This window comes from Benincasa hispida, chromosome 4, assembly GCF_027475165.1.
Source record: "Benincasa hispida cultivar pf3 chromosome 4, pf3_genome.v1.1, whole genome shotgun sequence".
Classification (NCBI taxonomy): domain Eukaryota; kingdom Viridiplantae; phylum Streptophyta; class Magnoliopsida; order Cucurbitales; family Cucurbitaceae; genus Benincasa; species Benincasa hispida.
Window position 1 is genome coordinate 15,142,280 of NC_143481.1, and position 8,957 is coordinate 15,151,236.

The window sequence follows — 8,957 nt, forward strand, 5'->3', positions numbered from 1 at the left end:
CAGACAACGTCCTCAATGACGCTTTCCACAAGACTTGCACACCGGCCTTTCCCTCCAAACTTCTCCTGAAGTCTTAGCCTATCGTTGAGCATTCCCTACTAGCCTACTTATACTCTAGACCTTCTGCAGAGGTCCCGAAGCTTTCTGCTCAACTTTCCTCTTTTGACCGGGGGTCGGTTCCTCCGTCAAGGACTTCAAGAACTCTATCCCTCAAGGATAACCCACGCGTGTTGCCGCTCAGAAAGCTGCTGCATAGGTAGAAGGCTCCAAGGCTTGCACGATTCCTCGCACCTCATCTCGAAGTCCTTGTACAAACCTCTCAACCCTCTTTGCTTCGATAGACACTAGGTCAAGGGAAAAACAGGACAATTTATCAAACTCATCTTCATACTCTTCCACTGTCATGGTTCCCTGCTTCAAGTTCATGAACTCAGCCTGCTTGTTGTACCTCACATGAGCAGAGAAGTACTTCTCATAAAACCGCTCCTTGAACTGATCCCACGTGGCTTGGCCTCCACGGGCTTCTATCATCCTCTCAGTCGAGCGCCATCAGTGCTTGGCATTGTCGATGAAAATGAAAGCGGCACACTGCAGCTTCTGCTCCTCTGGACACCTCATGTACTGAAAGATCCTCTCAATAGTGGACAACCACAATTATGCATTTGTGGGGTCTTTTAAAGATCCGTTAAACGTCGGGGGATTGTATTTCTTGAAATCTCGCAGGTATCCAGCTTCCAACGAAGAGTCTGCCATGGTCTGACTCGTGGCCTTATCCTGATTCTGAACCAGTGGTAACGGGGCCGACGAGGCTGACGCCTGCTGTGATTGTACGTGCTGGGCGATCTACTCGACCACCATGCCCCTTAGCTATCCCACCACGACCTGCGTGACGACGTTCCCAATAGCTGCATCCATAGTCGTATATTCTATTGGGATTTCTGAGGACGACGGTCTTGGTGGGGGTACAGTCGAAGTTCGAGGCCCGCTTCTTGGTCTAACCCTCTGCCAGGTTGACCCAGAAGGGTCGCGAGGTGGCGGGTTCCGCACGTCTCGGCTCTGCACCTCGGGATCTTGCAAGTCGGGGTCCCACTCCCCAACTACTTTCCTGCCTCGACCGCCCATTCCTCTAGTGCGTGGTGCCATACCTAGTGACCACACGCAGCACTTTAATATACACTAGCAGGGTAAATCATCAAATGGCAGCACACAAGTAGGATTCCATGTATATATAATTCCCTAAAGGTTTTAAAACAACATACCTGGCGATGACGAAAGATCCATTTGTGGCCATAAAGAACAGATTAGACTCACGATGTAAGTTAGTCTATAGAACCTAAAACTTAGGCTCTGATACCAACTGTAACGATCCTAGTTTCCTACAATATTCTAGGACGCTACTTCATGCATGCATAGACTCAATCATACAATGTCTTTTAAATCATCAAATTAAAGAGCCAAAAAATTTATTTAATAATGCTCAAACGAGCAAGGATGGGAAAACATAAGTAAATAATGGTAAATAAACTAAAGCAAAAATAAAATAAAATAATTTACCGATCGGAGTACCCCTAATTTCTACTAAAACAAATGTTAAAAATTAAATAGTCAAATAATAAAATTTATATATTTTGTATAATAATGAAGGACACCTAACTCCTAAACCAGAATTCAAACATACTACTATATGCGGAAGCAGTGAAACGTTCTAATGGTCAGGTCACGGATCTCTCTTGTCATTCACCAGCTTGTTGTTACTCTTACTTGAAAAATAGGGAAAAAAAAGGGGTGAGTATAAAAATATACTCAGTAAGTGGTCCACTACTGGGCCCACTCAGTGACCTATTAGTTTATCCATTGGACCAAAAATGCATAACGAAATCATAAACATGGGCATAAGCATAGGCATAAAGGGCGAATCCGAAGGCACGCTTTCATAAGTAGTGACTCAAAGGTCACGACATAATTACAAGTGGTGATCCCAAAAAGGACACCATATTTAAACATAGGGTGTGGCCCGAAGGCTCACACATGCGATGTGCATGGCTCGATGGTATACTAACGGTCACTAAAATCTCATATGGGCATAAGCTTACAAACATCAGTACATATTTAAACATAAACATGCAATCAAGGCCATGACTCAACATTAAATTTTAACACCGTTCCCCTTATTTCCATCAACTGTTTCAATCCACTCATAACTTATACATCAACTCAACATCCGGCCTTAACACATTATATAACTCATGCATCAGTACTCAACATCAGACCTTAACACATTATATCTATGCTTCAACCTTATCACAGAAACCTTTAATCCTTACATCCCAAATTCATCACAGCAAGAATAATTCAAATTCAACGTATCGAATTCAGCACAACAAACACTTTAGTCCCCTAGTTTTGAGAAATGGTTCTAAATGGTCCCTAAAGCTATTTAAATCATTAGTCACCTAACGGTCAACTAAAGTGACTTGGATGTTAAATGATGAGTCAGCTAGTTTATTTAGAAAATTTTATTAATTTATTATCATTTTCTTTAATTACGTTGGCTCCTTCTTCTTTTTCTCATCCCCATCTTCTGTAACCTTCTCCCGTGAACCTCTAGTAACTTTGTTTATTGTGAGAAACATAACCAAAATCTACATTAATTAAATATGAGAATTGATAAAGAAAAGCCCCATGGTTTGTCAACAAGAGCGTAGCTCAATTGGCATAATGTTTATACTATCAATCTCGTGGTTTGAGGTTTGATTCCCCCACCCCACACTTTAATTATAATACTTCTTTAAAAAAAAAGCCCCATGGGTCCTTCCAATTATGCGAAAAGGATCGGTATCCCAATTTTATTTAATGAAAGCGGTAGAGTAAGTGAAACATTCAAGATTTGTCAGGCTATGAACGAAGTGTTAAAGTAGAGAAAGCTAGCATTCTATTTACCATTGTCACTGACTCATACATTCCCCTAAAGAGGTACAGGGGAGAATATATAATTGAACAGAGAGCGAAAATATAAACATTTAATTTAATTCAACATGCAATTACACAGGAAATGAGGATATCAGAAGATCACTCACCTTTTAAGATCGAAACTCTTCACGCTCCTCTTGAAGTCATGAACATAACCACACGAAACCTCGATATTCTCGAAGGGTAGAGATTCGATGAGAGTTTTGTGGGCTTTCAAGATCAATTTGGATGCTTTTCTTAATTTGATAGAGCAGGAATTCATTCTTGAATATTTTTTTTCTATTTTTTGTGTCCGTTTGAATACAAGAAGAAGATGGTTCAACTACCATCTCCCTTGCCCTTCCACTTCCACATTGAGAGCATAATAGGGAGAGTTATTCATAATAAATCCCTTCTAATAATTATATTATTTAATTAAAAACTAATTAATTTAATATATATATATATATTTATTTAAAATAATATGTTATATCCAAGAAGTTGTGTGGAATATTGGAATTTTGGGAAAGAGTGAGATTGAGAGGAATTGAGAGAAAGAAACTTTGGGAGATTTATAAAGAGTTTTTTCTCAGAGAACCCTTTCTCTATTTTTTGAAAAACCAAGAAGAAGAAAACCATATCACCTTTCAATTCCCACCTCGAACGTGAGATTAGGGGAGGGAAGTTATTTAAGTTCCTTTAAAATTCAAATTAAAATTAATAAAACAATAAATTAATTTTAATTTAAAATTCTCTCTCTATATATATATGTTATATCATATATAACATATAACCTATGGTTTAATATTGTATCATATACAATATAAACTATAGTTTAAATTCTCTCATTAATGGTATTTAATATAGATCTCATTTATATTAAATTCAATTATCTAAATCCAATTCACATAATTAATATTTGAATCATGTTCATATATTTATTTTCTCTTAAATAAACTTTATATTATAATGTAAATACATTATATTAATTATATCATGTATAATTATATGTGATATAATTAATTCACTAATTTAATTTGAACCATTCAAATTAATCAAAAATTGATTCTCATTAAATCCCTATTGAGCTACAGAGTGGACCTCATGGACCTGAAGATTGAAGCTTCATTGGACTTGAATAATTAATTAAACTCCTTTAATTAAATAATTTAATTAAAGGAGTTTAATTAATTAATCAACATTTATTAACTGTCGGGCACTCCACTAAGGACCGACAACTACACTTTTTGCATTACATATATATTTCTTTGTTCGTTGGATATAACCAGTCAACAGTGCAATGACCTTTCACAAATTGCTCATAAGTACAGTTAGACCAAAATTACTGTTTTATTCCTATAGTTACATCTAACTTCTTAAGTACCACTGATCCCTCTAATGAACAATAAGTCATAGTCCAACTACGACTAAACTTCTTTCGAGCCAGGAGAAGATGTGGCATCACATTGTTCAAGCCCTGAAATCAGTCTTTAAGATAGCAATTTATTTATTTACCCCTATTGGAATATAAAGAACAATATGCACAATGGAAGCAAGGATCGATAATGTTCTAATTACATAAAACTAAGAATAAGCATGCATAAATGATTAGAAAATACAACCTTTATAGAATCCACCGCAATTTTCTTCTTCGTGCTCGATAGACACCACTAATGGTAAAACCTCGTTATTCTCCGATTGAAGAATACGGTTGTGGAACCATTTTGTTAGTGAACTAAAGGGAATTTCACTCTAGTGAGGTGAAGAGTAAAGAGATTTTGGTGGAAGAGTAAAGTCAAAAGTCAAAAAAGCATTAGTCCTTACACATTTAAAAAAATCATATTATTTAAAGACAAAATACATGCAAAATCCTATCTTGCATGTCTTCCACCTCAAATTCCAACAGCATGTAATCTTTGGGTGTCACACTTTGGAAGTGCCACTTAGTTAGTGGGAGAATCCAATAACTGGATTTTTCCACTAACTAATTTAAAAAATAAATAAATCAATTTTTTAATGATTTTTTCATAATTTAGATAATATTTAAAAATAAATTTAATATCACACATTAAATTGTTTTTTACACCTAACTTTGATTAATCACATTAATCAAGTTTTAAAAACACTTTCATACTAATGTTCAACAATACTCTAAAAAATAATTAATTAATAACTAAATTATTTAATTGTAAATTATATCTATATAAAATACAATTTTTACTAAAGCCCAAATTTGAACATTTCAAATTCTTACTTCACCTAGTTCTTCAATTTTGTCCGTAGTGAGCTAGCAAGAAGACCCGATGGACCTACAGATCATGGGTTTCAACAATCCAAGACTAACTGGTCAAATTCTTTAACCTAGTTAATCAACATTAGTTAACTAACAGGACTGTCTACTATAGCATGTAGTTGCACTTCCCTCACTGCAGATATATTATATGTCCATTGTCCATTGATATAACCATGATAGGTAAGTCAACCTTTCACTGGTTGTTCGTGTCATAAGTTGTTTTACCCCTAAGATTACATCTTGCTCCTTAAGTCCCACTAATCCTCTAATGAACAATTGATTTTTTATCCAATCACTAAATTGAGTCCCTCTCGGGCCAATGAGAGGGTGAGACTCCTTGTTCAAGACCCAGAGTCAGCACTTAAGGGAACAACCTCTCTACTACCCCTAAAAGTGGGTAGGAGCGAATTTCATCTTGCACCCTCTGTCCCCAGTTATTTACTCGGTCTTACCCCTGAAATGGGAGGCTTATTGAGCCGGCGCTATTGAGTCAATCCTCACCCATGCAAACCTAAGGATAATGTCGAATAAATAGAAGTTCATAGTTAGCTTAGAATTAAGGTCAAGTTACCTAGGTCATCGCTTTGAAATAGTCAGTCTTAAACAGTAAACAATGTTATAAAGTAAGAGTGACTTATTTGTTGATCCAATCTTATCCAAACTCATTGCATAAGACGCCCCCACTCCTCATGTCAATACATGAACAAATCAGGATCATTTCATTTGCGGCACTTTACAATAAATTGTAACAACTACAGAGTGGGCCGCATCCAATAATATCATCAGAATAAGGTACCCAGCCTTATTCATATACTATAGACCATTTTGGCTATTTACTGAACTTGATCCACTCTTATGTCTCCACATAAAGTTCATGTATTCATATAATATCCATGAATCTTTAGTTTATTTGATTTAGTCTTTACAAGTCCAATTCACATATTCAACAACAGTTTTATTGAATAAACGTCAATAACATCTTTATTGATAATATAATATGTTTAACATTATAAACTGCGAGTTTTAAGACATACAACCTAACAAACTCCTACTTGGACTAAAAAGCTAGTGGATTTTACATATATATATATATATATACACGAATATAAGTATACAATATTGAGTAATGAGAGAATAAATACAATAAACTAGGGCATCACATACCCATTACTTCTCCCACTTACCCTAGTTCTATCTATTTCATAGTCCTAGTCCCATTAGGTGACCCTCGAACACTTTAGCCGAGAGGGCCTTTGTAAATGGAATAGCCAAGTTGTCTTAGAGGCAATCTGTGTGACAATCATGTCTCCTCGGTGTACGATCTCCCTGATGAGATGGTACTTATGCTTGATGTGTTTTTTGCACTTATGACTTTTAGGTTCCTTTGAGTTAGCAACTGCTCCACTATTATCACAATAAAGAGTGAAACAACTTCCAAATCGGTCAAGAACTTTCTAAGCCATACCGCTTATTTAGTTGCTTCACTGGCAGCTACATACTCAACTTCCATGGTGGAGTAAGCAATACAACTTTGCTTGATACTCCTCTACACTATAGCTCCTCTGTTAAGAGTGAATACTGACCTTGAAGTAGATTTCCTAGAATCTGTATCAATCTGAAAGTCAGAATCAGTGTATCCAGTAATGATCAAACCCTTAGCACCATACATGAGCATATAGTTCCTTGTTCTCCGAAGATAATTGATGATGTTTTTAACGACAGTCCAATGATCATATCCAGGATTGGATTGATATCTACTGACAATTCCAATTACATAACATATGTCGAGACAAGTACACAACATGGCATACATTAAACTCCCTACTGCTGATGCATATGGAATTCGTTTCATAACCTCAACCTCTTGAGGTTTCTTAAGACATTGTTCATTAGATAGATGAATTCCATGCCTGAAAGACAACATACCTTTCTTGGAATCTTGCATTTTATATCGAGACAACATCTTGTCTATATCAGATACCTGAGACAAGGCTATCATTCTATTCTTGCGGTTTCGAACGATTCGGATCCCAAGAACATATTGTGCTTATCCCAAATCCTTCATTTGGAATTGCGTGGCTAGCCACGTCTTAATGTCAGCTAGAAATTATTCTTCATTCCCAATGAGTAGAATATCATCAACATATAGAACTAGAAAAGTGTTGCGTTATTTTATGCGGTGGATTAGTGAAAGGAATTGCGGTAATGGAAAATGCATTGTGCAACAAATTTTCTCAGTAGAACCCAAGTATAAATCCTACTGAGTTTCCTGGTAAGTCCAGGGTCAAACTCAGGGACTAAGGAAAACAATATGCGGTAGTAATTTTTAGATCACTTTGCGGTAACAAATAAATTAATGGTTTGGTTGGTTTGTTATTTGAAGTATAAAAAGTATGTGGCGGATTTGAGAAAAGATTGATTATGCCGTAGATACACTGAGTATGCGAAGCAACGGGTTGAGAAGGTCTTTAGCTAGCGTTTTTCGAGAATGCGTGCAAACTATGCGATCATGTTACACTCATGCGACAGGCAAATCATTTTCCAATGCAAATGCGGTAGCTCTTAATTCTAAGACGCATGTGATGAATGTGTTAATGTCTATAGAGCTTATTCCTAAGTCTCTACTTCTTGCCTATGCGATGATTCAAGATGCACACAAGGACAAGGTGACCGCATATAATCATAACCTATCTCTAGGATGCATGCGATGCGTTAATAAAAACAACGCTTATTCCTAAGCTCATATCTCTTGATTATGCGTTTTTAATCTGACTCTCTCGAGCCTAGATTCTAACCTGACTTTTCCAAACCTAGATTCTATCCTTAGACTACCCTCCCGAGTATTTCTAATGGACGAATGACGCATACATAATACAAGATAATCACATAGAGTGAAGATCCCCAGTTATGCTAGCTAACTGCTTCTCAACCCATTCGATAGATTTAGCTACTCATGCGTAATGCACAGAGAGTGAACATATATAAAGATGTAAATTCCATTTCTATAGATAAGTTCAGAGTACAAAATGACAATGGAAGATAAGGGTAGAGAGCCTGGTAGCAATTCCTTGCTTCCCACGACTTTTACACTGTTAACTCTGTTTTGCTCAAAAGATGTTCCTGCTTCCGCAGGAGTTGGCCCTCTCTCTGATCTCAACGCTTCCGACACTCTTCCAAGTTCACCAAAACGATCTCTCGGTACAATCTCCCTTCACTCGTTTTCGCCTTCTAAGTAAAAGAAAATTAAGAACAAGGCTACTTCTATCTAAAGAGGGAAAATTATCTAACTGTCGAACTCCTTTACTGAAGGTGGCCTCTGATATTTATAGAGTTTCGGGGTGAAAGGCTTCTTTTCTCTTATAATTGCACTAATGGGATGAAATTAATTCTCTGTCTGATGTGTCGAATATTTGTCACCGAAAAGTTGAGTGTACTTGCTACAGTAGTTTTTTAACGGCTTGTCAACATAATTCAGAATCGACTGTCATTAGCTTTCTATCCCATTGTAATTTATTACGCTTTTCACTCGGATGAGCCCACAAAGATGCGCTGGCTCTATGCGGCAACCTTCTTGAGCAGATAATCGCGAGCGCAAATGATCGCATAGCCTTGCGTTAACGCAATCTCTTAATGCGCTCGGTCGTTGATTTCTTTGGATCGCATTTTCCATCTTGCGTCAACGTATATTCTGCACAAAAATACATAAGTTAAGTGT